Raw genomic sequence first — 18,361 nt, 5'->3', positions numbered from 1 at the left:
GGATTATCTTATTTGTGCAGATTGACATTCAGGAACTGGATAAATAAGGTGATAAAGGAAAATACCTCTGAAAATCTACATAGGTTCTGAAGTTATTGCTGTTATTACTAATAGTATGAGCATTTCTTCCAGACAAAATGAGACAAATCCTCATTTTCCCTGTGGATTGGTAGAAGTAAAGGAGATGCTAAGAGCTGGGGAAAAATTGTCTGATTAATCAAGGCAGAGACCTACTCTAAGATAAATGATGATGGGGAGAATATTTTTAATGGTCAGGTGATATGAAGAGGAACCATTACTGGGCTCATCTTCTTGTGATGGTCTCCTTAATGTCTTCAGGAAGAGGAGAAGAAGTCATCATCATCATCATCATCATCATCAAACTTTACTTATTAGACTGTAAGAAGCCAAAATCTCCTAGACAGCATGGCCACTGGTAGTTATAAACCAAAAGAATTTTCCTCTTCCTAAGTATGCTATTTCTTGCATTTATAATCTGACTTTCCTACAGTGAGCTCTCTCCCCCACCCCCTTTATTTTTGCAGTAGTCTTGGGCCCAAACTTCACCATGTGTTCAAAAGTATTGGTTCCTCAAATGATGGCAGGCATATGTTTTTGATAATATGTGCTTTACTTCAGATATGTATGTTGTATTTCCTGAGCTTTGTTTTAGCCTGGTGATGCTGTGCCTCCCCCCCCCCCCCCCCATCTAAGCTTATTATCATAAAGCTAAAGAAGATGTCATCGAGTTCACTACATTCTGCCCCGCTTTCTTGTTTTTCACACTAGGGTCTGATGAGGTGAGTGAGAAGGGAAAATCAATGGGTGCCATGAAATTACTTACTATTGACCATGTATGGACAGCAAATGGGAGTCACTAGGAAACAGACAGAGCTGATGCTTAAATTCACTACCAGCTTATCTTCTTTCTAAAATTATTTTTTCTCCAGAGACATGGAAGTAGTGTACAGTGATTACATTTATATCCTGCATATTGATCCCTTCAACTTTATATTTGCCTGAGAAAAGGGGAGGTGGAGCAGCTAATAGTCAATTCCCTTCCCTGCCCCATTTGCTGTCAGTCTTTTTAATGCAAAGCAACAGACAAATGCACTTACTCCATCCCCACTTCACCTCTGCAATTACATTAGATAACTCCTTTTCCTGACTTTTGCTTAGAGCCATAAAGAGAAAGAGAGAGAAGAACAAAATTACAGAATACTTAGGGGACTTCACTAACAAAACTGTATTTGCTTCTTGAGAAAAAATATGTAAATGCGACTTATTGATGCCAATGTGGGTTGGTGGGGTTTTTTTGTTTTTGTTTTTTGTTTTTTGTTTTTTTAATGTAGATTAATACAGAAATGAGGCATGAAAGAAGACATGGAAAATTAAAGTGGACTGAAAACACTGGTTCTGGGTAGATTTCACAAACAAAGAAGCACTTTCATTTAAGTCGTTCCATTAGTCTCAATGGCTATCAATGAAGATATTTTATATATAAGGAAGGAGGAACTGGTGCACCCTGTCCTGAAGAGAACTTCAGACTACCACTCTATCACTAATATTTTCTATTTTGGCAAGTTGGTTGAACATGTGGTGACTGAACAACATCAGACGTTCTGGAAGGAAAAAAGGGTATCTGGACTCATTTCAGTCTGATTCCAGGCCAGAGAACAGCACTGAATGGGCCTTGGTCACTCTTGACTGACAACCTACACCAGGCAAAATACAGAGAGGGCATTATTCTGTTGGTCTACCTGGATCTCTTGCTGGCTCTTGATAACACTAATCATGCTGTCTTACTGGACTAGGAATAGCAGACACTGTCTTACAGTTACACCCCTTATACCTGTGGCACTACTTGCAGACAGTGGCATGTTTATCCTCATGCTCATATAGATATTGGACAGCATGGGAGACATGCTGGAAGTCTGTAGGGTACCACAGGCTTCCATCAGAATAAGTCATTTCAGTCCACATGAATTAAGTGACTGAAAGGTTATTGGAAATCCTGTGGTTGAATACCACCAGATTCTGTTAAGCCGGTGCTGGTGCTGAATCAGTGTCTAAATGCTGTAATGTGCTGGGTGAGGGCCAATAAGCTGATGTACAACTCCAATCAGATGAAGGGTCTGTGCTTCTTGCTTCTAGAGACTCAGTAAACAACCTGTCATAAACAAAGGAGCTTGAAGGACAAGCAATAGCTTGGGTGAAGTAATAGCTTGGGCATATTCCTAGATCTCTGTTACAGGAGACCCAAGTGGGCTCAGTGGGCTTGGTACCAAGTCTGAACAGATATAACTTAGCCACTTTACTCAATGCACTAGTAACTTCCCAATTACAGTACTTCCCAATTACATTCTATGTGATATACCCTTGAAGATGTTACAGCTTGTGCAAACTACAACAGCAAGAGAATGAACAGGATGTAACACCAGTGTTAAAGTTGCTGCAGTGGATAGAAATCTGCTTCAAGGTACTAGCAATAACATTTAAAGCCCTAAGTGTTTTCAGACCTTGATACCTGAAAGGATCTTTCTCTCAATACTCCAACTGAAATCTTTTGGAGCTAATCTCCTCTGTGTTCCACTTATAGCAGAAATACATGACACTGGGATGTGGGGGAGGCATTCTGTGCAGTGGCACCATGTTTTTGTAATGACCTCCATTCATAATGACCCACATTGTAGAATTAATGCTGTTTGACACCACTTTAATTGCCATGGAATCATGAGAGTTGAAGTTTTACATCTTTAGCCTTCTATGCCAGAGAGTCCTGGTTCCTTCCCAAACTACAAATCACAGGAACCCATAGTAGTGAACCATTCCAGTTAAAGTGGTACCACACCACATTAGTCAAAATCCAGCTAACACAAGTGTTCGTTTCTTCTACACATTGAGTTTTTTAATGGCCTTTTTATTAAAGCCTTCGAAGTCTAGTTTCTCCTTTGTTATTGTACACAGATATGATTTTAACTCAGTGGTTCTCAATCTGTGGGCTGCGAGAACGAAAATCCGGCCCGCAAACCTCCTTCCTCTTTATTTATTTATTTTATTTCTGCTACTTTTCACAGAACTCACCAGCCCCGACTCTTTTGGTACTAATGTTGAAGACTGGTCCCTGGTCAAAGTGTTCCCCAGACAAGTGGTCCCCATTCAAGTGGGCCTTGGTCAATTGGGCCCTGGTCAAGCGGGCCCTGGTCAAAGTGAGCCCTGGTCAAATGGACGCTGATCAAGTAGTCCCTTGTTAAAGTGGGCCCTGGTCAAGTGGATCAAGTGGGCCCTGGTCAAAGTGGTCCCCATTCAAGTGGGCCCTGGTCCAAAAAATGGTTGGGAACCACTGTTTTTAGTCTTGGTGATCAGTTTAATATACTTTCATCTTTCTAATTTTTCATAGTTTTTATCTGGAATTGTTTTAAATATTTTACATTGTTTAATTCTGAGACCTTATAGCAGGAGGTGGTGGTGAAATAATTTGACTTAATTAATTCAATTGAGTATAAGGAAATATGTAGAACTGAAAAAAATGTTGTCTGGGTTTCTATGTCATGGTCCACACTATGTAACTTTACACATACATAACTGCATAAGAAAGTGAATTGCAAATGCTGGGGTCCAGGTGAACTTTGATTCCACTGCACATTCGTCCCACTACACATCCAGATTTGCATTGATTCAATTGTACATCAATCATTTTGCTGACTGCCCTTTAAAGTAATGTCATGGCAGTGCCTTGTTGAATATGGAAGTTGAAAAACTGCTATTCTGTGGAAAGCATATAATGAATTAAATGTTGAGTGCTTCTCTAGAACTGTCCTCCAAAATTTCTCAGTTTAAGTCATCAATAGTATGGACTAATAACTTCCTATTACCATTCATGAAAATCAGCTTGCATTTAACGTCCTTCATAAATAAGTCTGATATTATCCATAATTTTTATACTGAGTACACAAAATAGGCTTAATTTTACATAAAGATTCCCTGTTACACAAATAATTTATGTTGGTTCCCTTCCCAAGTATGTTAATGACAACCTCAATATGCACATACAGTATTTGCATTTCCCCTTCTAATTATGAGGAGCTCTAGAATTGCAGCAGCACATTAGTCGATTCATGGAACTTGGCTTTCCCCAGACTTGCTTGGCTATCTTTTAGGAGAATTTCAAAGTGTTCTTAAGCAAACTTTTCTTTCTGAGCTTGGCAGCAAGAATTATGTTTGTCAATATATCTGGCTGTCTTCTGCATGCTGTAAGCTGCATCATAGCAAAATATGTCTTTCATTAAAGGATCTCAGTATCTTAAAGAATGCAGCCAACCACTAGTTTAATATCTGTACATATTCATTGCAAATAATTCTGCAATGTAAAGTTGTGCTTAAAGAAGAAATGGAACATTTATAGATAAAAACATTCAAAACAGCATTCTTTATATTTTTAGTGAGGATTTCATAACTATTCTGCTACGTTCATGTGAAGATTTATGGGGAGAACCAGCATAATGTTTTGGGTTTAGGACTAGGACTCTAGAGGCCAATTTTCAAATCCTTGCTCCTCTATAGAAGCCACTGTGTGAGTTTGAAGAAGTCACATTCTCTCAGCCTCAGAGAAAGGTAATGAAAACTTCCTTCAAATTAATCTTGCTGTTAATATTCTGTGATAAATGGTAAAGGTTTCCACTGACATTAAGTCTAATTGTATCTGACTGTGGGAGGGTGGGAGCGGTGCTCATCTCTATTTCTAAGCCAAAGAGCCGCCGTTGTCCATAGACACCTCCAAGGTCATGTGGCCAGCATGATTGCATGGAGCACCATTACCTTCCCACAGAAGCGGTACCTATTGATCTACTCACATTTGCATGTTTTCGAACTGCTAGGTTGGCAGAAGCTGGGCCTAACAGTAGGAGCTCACCCCACTCTCTGGATTCGACGTGCCAACCTTTCTGTCAGCAAGTTCAACAGCCCAGTGGTTTAACCCACTGCACCACCAGGGCCCCCCCACAATATTCTGTGATAGGTTTGCCTTAGTGTCACCATAAATCAGAAATTATTTGAAAACACAACAACTGGCCCCCGAGAAATGTGTGATCCAACAATAGTGAATTTTAATCCAGGTAGCTGTTAGGAATGATCATTGTCATCTCACACACAAATATGCACACATTCATCTGGCACATCAATCACAAAGTACAAAATAGAAGAGGCTTCAACATACAGACCCTAATTAAATTAACGTTAACTGTTCCTTACTGACTGACTGACTGACTGACTGACTGACTTACTTAGGCGATCCCTCGTTGGCTGAGTAGGATAGTCTTCCAGGGTGCCTACATCCCAGGGAATCTATAGGACTTCAGTTAAATGGCTTTCTACAATTAATACTAATTTGGATCAGGTCTTCTGTGGTGAAGTCCATCTGTCTAAACTCACAGGTAAGAACATTTGTTTGAAATCCCCTAAATGCATGTCATGTAAGAACCAAATTATACCAATTTTGGCTATCACAGCTCACTTTTTGGGTCATTGTGAAAGCTGGAATTCTTTACTAGCCATGCAACAACCCAAATTCCCACCACCCTTCCAAAATGGCCATTTCTTTGTCATTGGAGAGGAGTATGATCATCATAAATGTTTCCAACTGTTTTCCTCTGGTCCCTTTTTTGTTACATGAAGCCCTTTGTCAGTAGGGTGAAAACCATGGGCCCTTTATCAGAATGTTACGACAGATAGATTTATGACACTCAGCATCAGTGTGTCTATAAATTAAATTTTAGAATTGTTCAAAACTGCATTTTACAACTTTCCTACAATGTCGATACCTGTTAATCTACACAGTACAACATCTGCTCAAACAGTCACTTTTGTAAAACATTTAGAAATTTGAATTTTCCCACATCATAAAATCATCTCTGCCATTGGCAATTATCCAGAACATGCTATAGCAAAATAAAAATCATGTTAAGCCCACATTAGGCTGTGTATAGGTTTCTTTTTTCAATTCAAGCTCACAGAACCCCCCACCCCTGAAATCTTTCCACAGACCCTTGGTTTAAAACCCCTGCTTTAACCTAGTGTGATACAAAGGTGTCATCTGCAAGGACTTCCTGGAGATCTACCGATATCAGATGTGAGGAAGAGACAGAAGAAGAGCTTGTATTGATCATTATCTCTGTACACCCAATGACTCCCTGCCATCTGTGTTTTAAAATATATGTGCAGTTTGACACTAAATTTACTTAGATTCAAATATTCCCTACTATATTCTGTCCACAAGGCCCACCTGCTTCCACATCATGCCTAATATTTATATTTACTTGCATGCTTCTGGATAGCAATGTTACCCCATAGGAACCCCTGTAAGACTGCCAAATTGGTAATATGCCAGCAGGAGGAAAGTCTGTGTAAAGAAAGATATGCAAATACATGTCTGAGAACTGTGGTTAAATGTTGTGTGTGTGTGTTCACCTGAATACACTGAATAAGTTATATTTGAAAAATTATTGGCTCTCTAAGGGCCGCTCTAACATTGTGGTTTGTATGTATTACACTCCTGCATAACTAGTTGTCTGTGTACCTGGAACATTTTCCCCCTTGTAAATGAAAAGATTTTAATTTCACACCATAGTCGTTTAGATATTCCAGTCTTCTGAGACTGATTTAATCAAATGGCAGCAGTTGTGGCATTAGCTTAGCTTGTTCATCTCAAAGTTCATTCTTTTTTTCTTTAGTTCCCTCGGAATAATACATAGTGAGTATTCACCTGTCACAGTAGTTGGTGACCCTTTGAATAAATGTATTTAGCACTCCAAAAGATCAGGTAGAGATACAGCAGAAGCAGAAAATGTAGTCATCTAAGGGATATTTATATTTAGACAGTTTTGATTAATAAAATCAGTTTGTTCCTGGTGCATTATAATTATTTATGGAGCATCTTGAGTTACATGGTACCATTACACAACTCATAAGAGACTGGGTTCATGCCCTAAGAAGCTTTCAGTCTAACAAAAACACAATATCTTACTGAGGTAATTGATAAAATCATAAAATGAGTGATATTGAGATAATTCAAATTTACATAGTGAGAACAGAGCTACATGTTACAACTAAAAATAGAGGATGATGATGGTGATTAACATGGAAGTCACATTTTTTAAATGGTTTGTTATTTCTAGAACTACAGCTGCTGGGTTTATGTAGGGAGTTGGGGAATGGAGCAAAAAGCAACCAGAAGAATGTAGCTGTCTAATAATTACTCCTTCTAAAGCAGGCTCACCAAGGTTAAATGTACTCCAGCAAAACAACAACAACAAACATCACTTGTGGGTGGGATTTAAAGACAGGAACAACTGGACAAGTAATGTTGATCAGAGCAAGCTGTTTCCATGGTACTCTATGCTAAGCAGAGGGTTTCTGCCAAGAAAACAACTAAGGAAAGAATTGTATTGCAACTAATTCACAAGAGAAGGGATTAAATGGGGAAATATTCCAAAGTTTGCTTGAGGACACCTGGTAGAAAGAAGCTACTTGAGAGAGCACTTATGTTGTTAGCCATCATTACAAAAGTCAGCAATGGAGGAAGGCATGACTCTAAAGTAGGAGGCAACCACTTAAATCAAAGACAGTGGCTAGCATCTTGTTAGGCCCCCTTCTACACTGCCTTATAAAATCCAGATTATTTTATTTGAACTGGATTATATGGCAGTGTAAAACTATATAATCCAGTTCAAAGCAGATAATGTGATTACATTCTTTGATAATCTGTATTATATGTCAGTGTAGAAGGGGCTTTAGTGACATGCACAAATATTAGTCCACCTTACAGCTACATATGTCCTTTCTTGGTTTTTGTAAATGTTGGTGTTCTCTTCCACTCATGGCAACAAAGTCCTCTCCTGGCAAAGACTCATATGACCTCATCAGATGGGGTGAAATAAGAGTCCTAGGATGTTTTCACTGTGTCCAGGGGACAAAGACTGATGGCAAACATCACACAACATCATGTAACTTCCAGCATAGACTGGGCTCAAAGCATTGCCGGGTATTTATTTATTTATTTATTTATTTATTTATTTACTTTATTTATATACCGCTTTTCTCAGCCCTCAGGTGACTCAAAGCGGTACTTTCACCCCCAACATGGGAGGCTTCCCATGTTGAGCTGGCTTCAATGTAGCCAGCACAGGGCCTCTCCATGAGGGCAATACCTTCCCCATGTGATGAAGAAAGCGTTACAGAGAGAGAACAGTGTGTGGGGTAACAAATTTGCTTTGATATTCCCTCTTTCTTTGTGGAAGCCCGGTGAAGCAGGACACTTTGCCATGGCTTTCTAATGAGGTGGATAGTTTTACTGTAATATTCCCCACTACAGGGGATCAGAAAAGTGCTGCCTATGTCCCTGTAGCCAGACTTAGAATGAATACATCATTGGCTGAGATCTCCAAAGAGGATTGCAGGAGAAGATGTCATTAATTTACTGCAGCAAAACCATGTGGATACATCACAGCAAAATCATGAACCCTGGAGATGATGCCTGCTAAGTTCCACCTGCAGAATTCTTACAATACATTAGCCATTGTATGTTGCTGGCTGCTGAATGTCAACAGCGTAGCTTTTCTCCTATATTGTATGTCACCCATGACCCTGTCAAGGAACAAGCCTGCCACCACTGGAGACAAAAAAACTGGTCTCAGCAGATTATCAGTGCTTAGTATTCTTAAGTTTTTCACATCTCTTTAAGAGTTGCCTATTTTGGGGACTAAAATGCACAAGAGGAAGTAGTATGTTTTCATTTATTTTCTTCCATCTTTTATTTATAAAATGGCTAGAGCCTTTTGTAAAGAGAAAATGAGGGCATCCAGGTATAGCCAACAATTGACTAGCAGTCAGTCTCTGCAGTTACAGATGCATAACCCCCTCCCACCAGTGAGTATTTCTGACAGGGGCCCTGTTTCCAGTTGTCACAGCCTCCCTCACTGATGGGAGGTGGTTTAAAAATTATCCTCCTAGTATCTCAGGGCCCTTCTACACATGCTGAAAAACCTGGTAGAAACCGTGATAAAAGGAAGGGTAGCTAAATGGCATTTGGAGAAAATGCAGGAGGAATCGGGCTCACAGCTGAAAAGCTCATGTTTAAAAGGTGTGCTTAAAATCTGATTCTGCACAAAAAAATGGACATCTTCTCATGATTGAATTTCCCTGTACATGATTTCCTTCCAGACCCCCAGTCTGGCCTTCTCTGTGTCACGTGCATGTTTTAAAAGCCCAAAACAGCTGATGGAGCTGTCACAAAATGGAGCCATAGACACACAGGTGCTTAAATGGAAGCAGAGTTGGAAAGCAATTAGGGTTAGAAGTCTCTGCAACCATTCCTTTGTTCTAATGTTTATAATAGTAAACAGAGCTTGAATTCATAATTGGGTGAAGAGAGAAAAAATCTGCTTGTGTGTACCTTAGGATCTTCATGTGAGCACATATGAGGTCTAGCATGTCTCAGAGAAACTTTTTAAAAAGTCCACTGTGTGTCCTCTGTCTATTCATCTGTCCTGTTTTTGTCCCATCCCCGTCCCCCGTCCACCATCTTGCAGACTTGTAAAATCAAAGGCAGGTGTGAGGGTAGCAGGGGAGAATTTCCTGGGACTGACAGGTCTGTGTATGGACTTGTTGTCAGGTCCTGGGTTTTTGTCCCACTTTTTTAACCTGCATTTTGATACTGTCTGGAAGCATCCTCAGTTAGCAGCTGAACAGATCTTCACCTTATTTGGCTGCAGGGAGTGTGCAGGCCAAGTGAATTAGCTTAGTTATGCATTTGTGACTAAGTGGCCAGTATAGAATATTGGTAATTTATATTTGTGAATCATATGCAAATCAGCTAGACTTTGGAGACTATTTTAAATAAACAAAGAGCTTTAAAATCTGTAATTCCAGTTGCAAGGGAAATTCTAGGTTTTTCTTTTTTATCTGAAGGTTTTTCCTCTTTTAATCAATTATAATAAAAGCTGGAGGAGTGTACTAGCACTCAAGCAATATTTGCAATTTTCCAAGCTCAGGGTCATTGAAACTTCATTTTAAGAACTGGCCTAAGAGTGTATGTTTGTTCTCTGACCTAAAGATTTGTGTGTGTGTGTGTGTGTGTGTTCATATCTGTTCCACAAACGCTCATAAAGGCTTCAAGACAGCTTAGGATAGAAAGAGTTAGCAGGCATCAGTCTTGGGGTATATCCTTGGTGTTCAAAAGACCTGGGCAAAGTTCAAACCAATAATATGACAGTTACTACAGAATTAGCAAAGCAGAATAAAGGGGCGAAACGGCTCTCACAGTCAGAAAGTTCTTCCTAATGTTCAGGTGGAATCTTGTTCACCTAGAGATCAAGGATCACATTTGGGAGAGGAAGTCCAATTAAGAAGATGTAGAGTAGAAACTTCTACGTTTTCACTCTGAAGTAAATTCAATGAGTTCAATCAGATTTACTGCATGGAAAATGGGCATATGATTGCAGCCGTATTTTCTCAGCAGTGCGCTAATCATAGAAGATAATTGTTAATTTACTCAGAGTCTTTTAGCAAACAAATCGATTCATTGGTTTAACTCAATATTCATGACACAAACAAATTACAAAATTTTGCTACTAGTAATTACATTTTGCTTTCAGTCTCTTCGTGCTTTCGAAACTCTCGGTGGCTTCAGACACATAAGGGAATATTTCTGTCTAACTAATTGATTTGATATTTAATAATTGTTAGTGAACAGCCAAGTTTTATTCATAAAAACATTGCTCATACACAACTTGAATAAAATCCCATTGGACAAGAACTGTTTTGCTTAAAACTTTGACATAATTCATGGTATCAATCTTATGTGAAGTTTATCAAAAAGGTGCAGATCCATGTATGCTGTTATTGATAAGTAAGTACCTCAGTTAAGTGTACTTAATTCACCCTTAATTTTTTCAAAGAGTTCAGGATGAATATGTAATCACATCACTGCCTTATAATTCTGCAACAGGATGTCGTACCAAAATACAAGGTAAAGTACACAGAAGAATTCATAATTTGGTTGCAATCTTTAGACCTCTCGCTCTGGGGAAAATCAAATTGATTTTCAATATTGACAGTTTAATTTAGGTCAATGCACCTATAACAGAGTAAATGGAGTGGGGGACTGTGGATTTTGTTTGCTTCATCCCAATATGACACAGCGTTCTCTTCCATATCCCTGGGTCTGCCTGTGAATAAGAATCTTCTGTAATTTTTAACCATGTACCATACTCTATTTTAATTGTTTGTTAGAACAATTTGTACTCCGAAAACAAGAAGAATTGCATAATCACCAGTGGAAAGAAACAATGCACTAATAGGCTTATTCTCCAGCAATGAAAAAGGTGCAGACAGAGAAATAGCATGTAAATATAAGTTGTGCCCTTTCCCTTGTACACGTGCATTGACATCTTAATAAATCAGGCACTCGGGGTTCATTCTGCATGTCAGTCCTTGAAGGGACTGTGATCAAAAGTCAAATCAACTAATGATCTTTTAATCAAAAGAAAGCCAGCTGAAATACTTTTGAAATTAAGGCTATATAATGCAACATTGTGCAAGGAATGAAAATAGAATGAGCCCATAATGTGAAGATAGAGGGATTACTGGGACAAAAGACTTGATCATGGGCTGACTTCATTACTCTCCCTATGCTGCTTTTCACAGTTGAGAGCATGATCAAAAGTGTATCAATTTATACAGTTTTTTTAAAAACAAAAACAAATGTGTTTTCAGGGAAACAGTACATCCACTGCATTTATTTCAGCTGGAAAAAACGTCTACTAAAAGTAATCTGAAGAGGCAAAAGCTTATGTACAGATGTCATGTCTTCTACCATTTTGCAGATGAAAACTGTAACATGTGTAGCCAAGCAACATCAGAGTGCCTCCAAATAGCCACACTTGCCATCTCCTACCATTCTCATTGCAGCAGTCAGTGGATATAACATGGTTTGCTCATTGCTGGAGTAACATCTGCCACTACAAAAACCTTAGGGGACAAAAAGTATCAGCCCATGTCTCTGGACAGTCCAAACCTGGGGAAGACAAGATTACACCATTTTTTTCTGACAATTGGTCTCTGAAATCTAGATCCACTTTTGGACTTAGGACCTCATCACATTGAGATTCAATTTGCGGGCAACAGCAATGGGGGCAGGGTTCACCAGGCAGCATGGCAAATTGGCAGGCAGAGGGAAAATCACCACCCCACATCCTGCATCACCGCATTGCCCCCTTAGTCATCCCATGGGGGAAGCACTGCTGCCCAACTTCCCCCAGCACTCACCCCATTCTTTCCTATGAAAATATGGGAAGCATCCCGTGTTTTCTGGGCATCATCCTATGACACTAACAGGATTCTGGAAGCATGGATCCCCACTAGAAGTAGCCTGTCATCTGATGGGCTCTGGCAGGCTCTATCCTTCCAGCATCCTGCAAGCATTCTAGGATACTAAAATTCTGTAATGTGATAAAGTCCTAATTTTACTTTTTGTGTGTCCGTATGTTTTAAAACTGGATTTTAAAATATTGTCTTAATTTGTATCAAAATAATTAGGTCTCTAGATTTTATCAGTTGTGCATTGCCTCAGAGGCTGAAGTATAATCTAGAAACATTTAAATAAATAAATTGGAATGTTTAGCTTTTTATTAAACTTCTTTTTAAAGAACCTTTTGCAGTGTCCTCAAGATGCTTAAAGTACATTTTCTAGTCTTACAACTTTAACCTATGCTTGATTGATTTTATCAATCACCTTCTTACCTACCTATCAAACGAATCAAATATTATAAAATATAAAATTATTTTAAAACAGATTTGATACAATCTGTACATTTTTTCAAATTAAGAATGTTGATTTTTTTAAAAAGACAATGTTTTCAAACACACATATAGGAACATAGAAGAATACCGTATGCCATCTGTCATCTTCACTACCTGGCAACAGTTCTCTGGGGTTTGTCTTCCAAATCATCAGATGAAATCAGGTATGTTCAGGGTTGTGTTGTGGTACTATTCAGAGAGAAAGAGAGAGAAATATATACACATACATAAATGCATGGGTTTTCAGTCTTCTAGTTCCTCTTTCCTTAAAATACATTTAAAGCCTTTTAGACATTTTACCATCTAATTACTAAAGAAGCCTGACCATGGTTGGCTTCCATATTCATCAGATGATTCAAGGTTATGCAGTGATGCTATGCTTACATGTAAACAGAGAGTGCAGGGAGAGGTAGACAGCACAGACAAAGATATGTGCATACATGTACAAATGTGGTTTTGGACTTCTAATTTAATTTCCATCAAGTACATTTAAAATCTTGGAAACAAATTAGGAAAATAACAATTTAAAGTGCAGCTGTTTTATGTACATTCACATAGTCATACCTCTCCTCGGAGAATATTCAGATTCCATTGTCAATACCCTAATATCTTACATATTTTAGAAATCTCTTTCACCAAAGACATTCAATTGGGTTATAAGCATTTGTTCTGTAATCGTGTTGAATTACTGATGGAGCAGCATGATGCAGCCAGCCATTGTTTAATATGTTTTATATGCCCTGCTAATTAACACACATTTTCTCACCAACTTTTTCAAAAAAATGATACATTGTAATAGTAAGCATTTTTTTAAACAGCCCTTTGTTTCCTTGCAGTAAGAGCAAAATCACAAATGATTCATAAATCCCCAGGCATTTTGGAGTAATCTTCACATGTGGATCTCTGACAGGACTGTGTTTGGGAGTGCTAGGTTCTGTCCTCTGTCAAAGAGGCTGAAGCACTGTTCTTTCTCCAATGTGGTTTTACGCATCCGCCATCTGCACTTTATCTGGCATTGTGGCTACACCCATGTAGCTCAGTTGTGCAAGGCTTACAATGGGATAGAAAGAAGAACCAACTTGGAAGGGAAAGCTGAAATAATGGTTTTATTTTATACTCTACATTCAATACTATGATCAGCAGGTATGTCTTTTTATTTTGGTAGAATGCTGTAGAGAGGATCTCTAGTGTGTTGGCTACAATGTGTATATATGCCACATACATGTAATGAGAAGACTCTGAGTCTATGTGAAATAAACAATATCACTGAAATGTGGAAGCTGAAAAATGTTTGATGATGAAATGCCAATATCTTTAACTAATATTCCACCAAATATTCAAATATTCATCTTATCAACCTATACATCTCATTAAAATGGGTGTTAGTGTTATATATGTTTTAGTCTTGCACATATTTACATATCCTTATGTATACATGACAAAAACATGGGGAATGTATTCAAATATTTAAATATGATATGTATTTTCTTACATATATACTTTTAAAAATATAAATGAAAGGTTTTCTAGATAGATGTTTTGTCCTCATACATTTCATTATTACAATTTATGTATATGGCTGTATCTCTTATAAGGGGTTGGCTTAACTCCAGTTTGCTAGTAAAACTAAATTACTGTGTTGCGAAATGATGCATGTCTAAAAAGTACATGATTGCTTGGAAATATGATTGCTTGGAAAGCTCTGTTGTAAATTCTGCCTAAATGTATGAGTGACTAACATAGAATACAACGCATAGTAGAAAGAGCTTACTACATCAAGAAATAAAAGGCAATAGTAATACAGAATATATCTATAAGGAGCCCATGAAAATGATTAAGATCTTTAAAGAAATAACTACTTCTTCATGAAGCAATATTATGGCAACTTACATGTTGCCAAAAAAAGAGGAAGTGCATCACCAAAAAGATTTTAATAAAATTTGTCTATGCTAATTTATTTTAAAAGATGTACATTTTAGGAACTATTCATCAATACTCCACATTGGCGGTATCTCCTGACCTGACACCAGCGTATCGAAAGAATCAGGCTGACTGACAATGACATATCCTGTATACTCAAGTACATATCAAGATTCTTTGTTTGAAAATCAACACAAAAAACCTGGGGTGAGTACCTTAACCCTTTTAAAAAAGGAATCATCACCTTATCTGAATAGAGTGGTTAAAAGCAAGATCTTAGTCTGTCCTGGGAGAACCTGAAGGAAGCATCAAGCCTCTCCGCTCTTTCCACCATGCCATTGCTTCTGCCCTTTTTGAATGGCAAAGTAGGAAAATGGTGGTGGCAGCCAGGGACAAAAGAGCAGGCTGAGAGGAAACATGATAGCCATATATAAATATGTGAAATTATGTCATAAGGAAGAGGTAGCAGACTTATTTTCCACCTCCCTGGAAACTAGGACTCGGAACAAGGGTTCAAAATGCAGGAAAGGAGATTCAACCTGAGCATTAGTAAGAACTTCCTGCCTGTAAGAGCTGTTCATCACTGGAACTCTCTGCCTCAGATTGTGGTGGAAGCTCCTCCCTTGGAAGCTATTGGATGGCCATCTGAAAGGGTACTTTGATTGCACTTTTCCTGCATGGCTTGGAGTTGGACTATTATTATTCTATGATTCTGTGACACTGGCACTTTTCCCTCTCTGTGGAGTGACCCTCGTCTTATCCACAGATGAGATCAAAATCCACAGTTTTGGTCCCACAACCTGCCTTCAGCTTATATATGAGGTTGACTTATACACAGGAATGCAGTGATACCTTGACTTAAGAGTTTAATTTGTCCTGTGACTGAGTTTTTCCATTCAGGCCTCCATACTGCCTCTCTCCCATTTTTGTTATGTGTTTTTAAATAAGAAAATGTACTTTATAAATAACAAATAATGTATTTAAATTAAGACAAATAAAACATTAGATTATCTATTATGAAAAATAGTAAGGGAAAAAAGTTCAGAGATAGACAGTGCTTGGTTCCATCCAACCACTTTGACAAGGAAACACATTTGAGGCAATAAAATGTGTGTTGGACAGTGTAACAAAAAGTCAAACCTTGCACATTCACATGCAACAATAAACCAAAAGAAGATCAACTTTAAAATAGTAGAAGGCCAAAATTGTGGCAAGGAAGTACATTTGAGACAATAAAATGTGTGCTGGCCAGTGTAACAACAAGGCAAAAAAAGCAAGGCAAAGCCAAGCACAAGGTGAAGAGGCAGAAGCATCATTTTCTTCATACTGTACTCATTCCAGCCTCCCTCCTTGCTCTGTCTCCCTCTCTCTCTTCATTAAGCCAAACATACCAGGAATAAAAACAATGCAAAATTAACCAAGCCAAAGTTCCCAAAGCATGCAGCAATCTCCCAAAGCGGACAACAGGAAAGCAAGCAGCAATCTCCCAAAGCAGAGAAGAGCACAGAGAAATAGCACTCAGGCAAGGGCATGCAGGGAGTGAGGCTGCTCTCTTGAAGCCCTGTACCCTCGTGCAAGCACTCCCTCCCTCTTGCACAAATGCTCCCTCTGGCTGCTTGTAGGTTAAAAAGGTGCTAATAAGCTAAAAGGAAACCCAGGCCCATTAGTAGGGATGCTCATAAGTAGAGGTTTGACAGTGTATGTAGTTTTAAAATAATAATATCTAATACTCCTGGAACATACAGCCCTGAAAACTCACAGCAACCCAGTCATTCCAGCCATGAAAGCCTTCAACAACACATACTAAATATAGAGCAGTTAGAAACTTTTAACAAACCTTTAACAAATAAGCTGGTTCCTATACCAATAATTTAAAGAGATATATAAACAGAAATGCATTGAGGGGAACACTGCAACACTGTCAAGACCCTTGATTTTCCAATGCACAATTTATCTTGAAACCAAACTGAAGAGGAAAGCTCTCCAAAAAGAGATCACCTTCAAACACATAACCATCACCTAACGCCTTTTCAAACGAAAGACATCTGTCTATAAAGTGAGGCTCATGGACAAAATAAAGCAAGATATTGTAACTCCAACATCTTGCCTGCAGCTCAAAGGACATCTACAAAGAAGTCTGGACAGATGCCACTGTATCTCTCATTGTTATTGGGTGCTAAAAGTTTACTGCAAAGCTTCATTGTTGGCTCATAAAACTTAGCCACCCTCCAGAATGCCACTGCAAATCAAAAACATAATATCCATTTGGTATTAGGGAAATTATCATTTATTTGCATGCTTTCTCAATTCCTCCCTATCTCCCCTCATTTTATAGTGGTTGAAATTTGGTTTCCCTGCCTATTTTGAAGCAGTATAATGTTTCTGTCTATGTCCTTTTGGACTCTGCCCAGAACTTATTCTGATTTGATAAACAGCTGTCTTAATCAGCCACCAAGAGAAATTCAGCATGCTATGGCCATCTTTGTTTACAGTTCCAAAATGGTAGCAGCTGCGCAACACAGAAGTAAGAATTCTCCAGAGAGAAATGATTTTTGTTAGTTGTATTTATTTTCACTTGATTTCATTTGGAAGTAAAATAGTCTGTGCCTTGACTAAAAGATATTGGATATATTGTGCAGTTGTTTATAACATTGCAGTCTTTTACAAATCACATTTGTAATTTTAGGTGTGCATCCCATCTCCCAAGACCCTGCTTAGGCTCCCTGCAACTATTACTTATGTAAAGAAAACAGGCACAATTATATCAAACATTGCATGGAGAGTACATAGGACTGAAGTAGTATGGCCTTATTCCAAACTAAACAATAAATCAGTTGCACCCATTTGAATTGGATGGTGGAGTGTTTGAGCTGCCCATCATTTGAACTTGTGGATAGCGACCTCAAGTCCCTTGTTCAGATTTCATTCTGAGACCACACCAACACACCAAAATAAGAATGCACACATAATTCAGACATTCATTTCCACTACCAGTTACCAGGGGCGGCTCAACCCATTATGCAAAGTAAGCATTTGCAGTATAGTTGATTTTGCCCAGGGGCGCTCTTGAGATGCTCTTGGGGGAAAATAGACCTTGACATATGCGAGTTGTAGTTACTGGGATGTATAGTTCACCTATAATCAAAGAGCATTTTAAACTCGACCAATGATGGAACTGAACCAAATATGGCACACAGAACTCCCACGACGAACAGAAAATATATATCAGTGGTTGGTTGGGGGGGGGGGGGGGAAATACTGTTTGCTTACCGTTGAAAATTACCTAGGGCCGCCTCTGCCAGTTGCAATACTGAGCATACTGGAAAGTAAATCTCATTAAAGGACTAACAACCAAACTGTAATAAATAAATACATTTTAAAAAATTGTTTGTACCCCGCCACCATCTCCCCAGAGTTACTCAGGAAAGCTCACAAGAGCACATTCAAAGTGCCAGACATGAAACAAACAATACATAAGCCTCTAAAACAACAACATAAATTCATAAACAACAAACACACATAAACCTCATGTAGTAAAATTTTAAAATTCATAAAACACAGTAGAGCCTGCAAGTAAGACTAACTG

General features: G+C 38.5%; 1 long non-coding RNA gene across 1 annotated transcript in view; it reads right to left on the bottom strand.

Annotated features, from left to right (window-relative positions):
• LOC132766661 (uncharacterized) overlaps nucleotides 1–18,361 on the bottom strand; it is a 158,552-nt gene that overhangs the window by 91,669 nt on the left and 48,522 nt on the right. Inside the window, exon 3 of the long non-coding RNA XR_009630536.2 lies at nucleotides 12,944–13,044. This is a non-coding gene — a long non-coding RNA (uncharacterized lncRNA). The remainder of the gene's footprint in view (nucleotides 1–12,943; nucleotides 13,045–18,361) is intronic.

Source organism: Anolis sagrei, chromosome 2 (assembly GCF_037176765.1).
Source record: "Anolis sagrei isolate rAnoSag1 chromosome 2, rAnoSag1.mat, whole genome shotgun sequence".
NCBI lineage: Eukaryota > Metazoa > Chordata > Lepidosauria > Squamata > Dactyloidae > Anolis > Anolis sagrei.
This window is presented reverse-complemented; position numbering and strand designations above follow the sequence as displayed.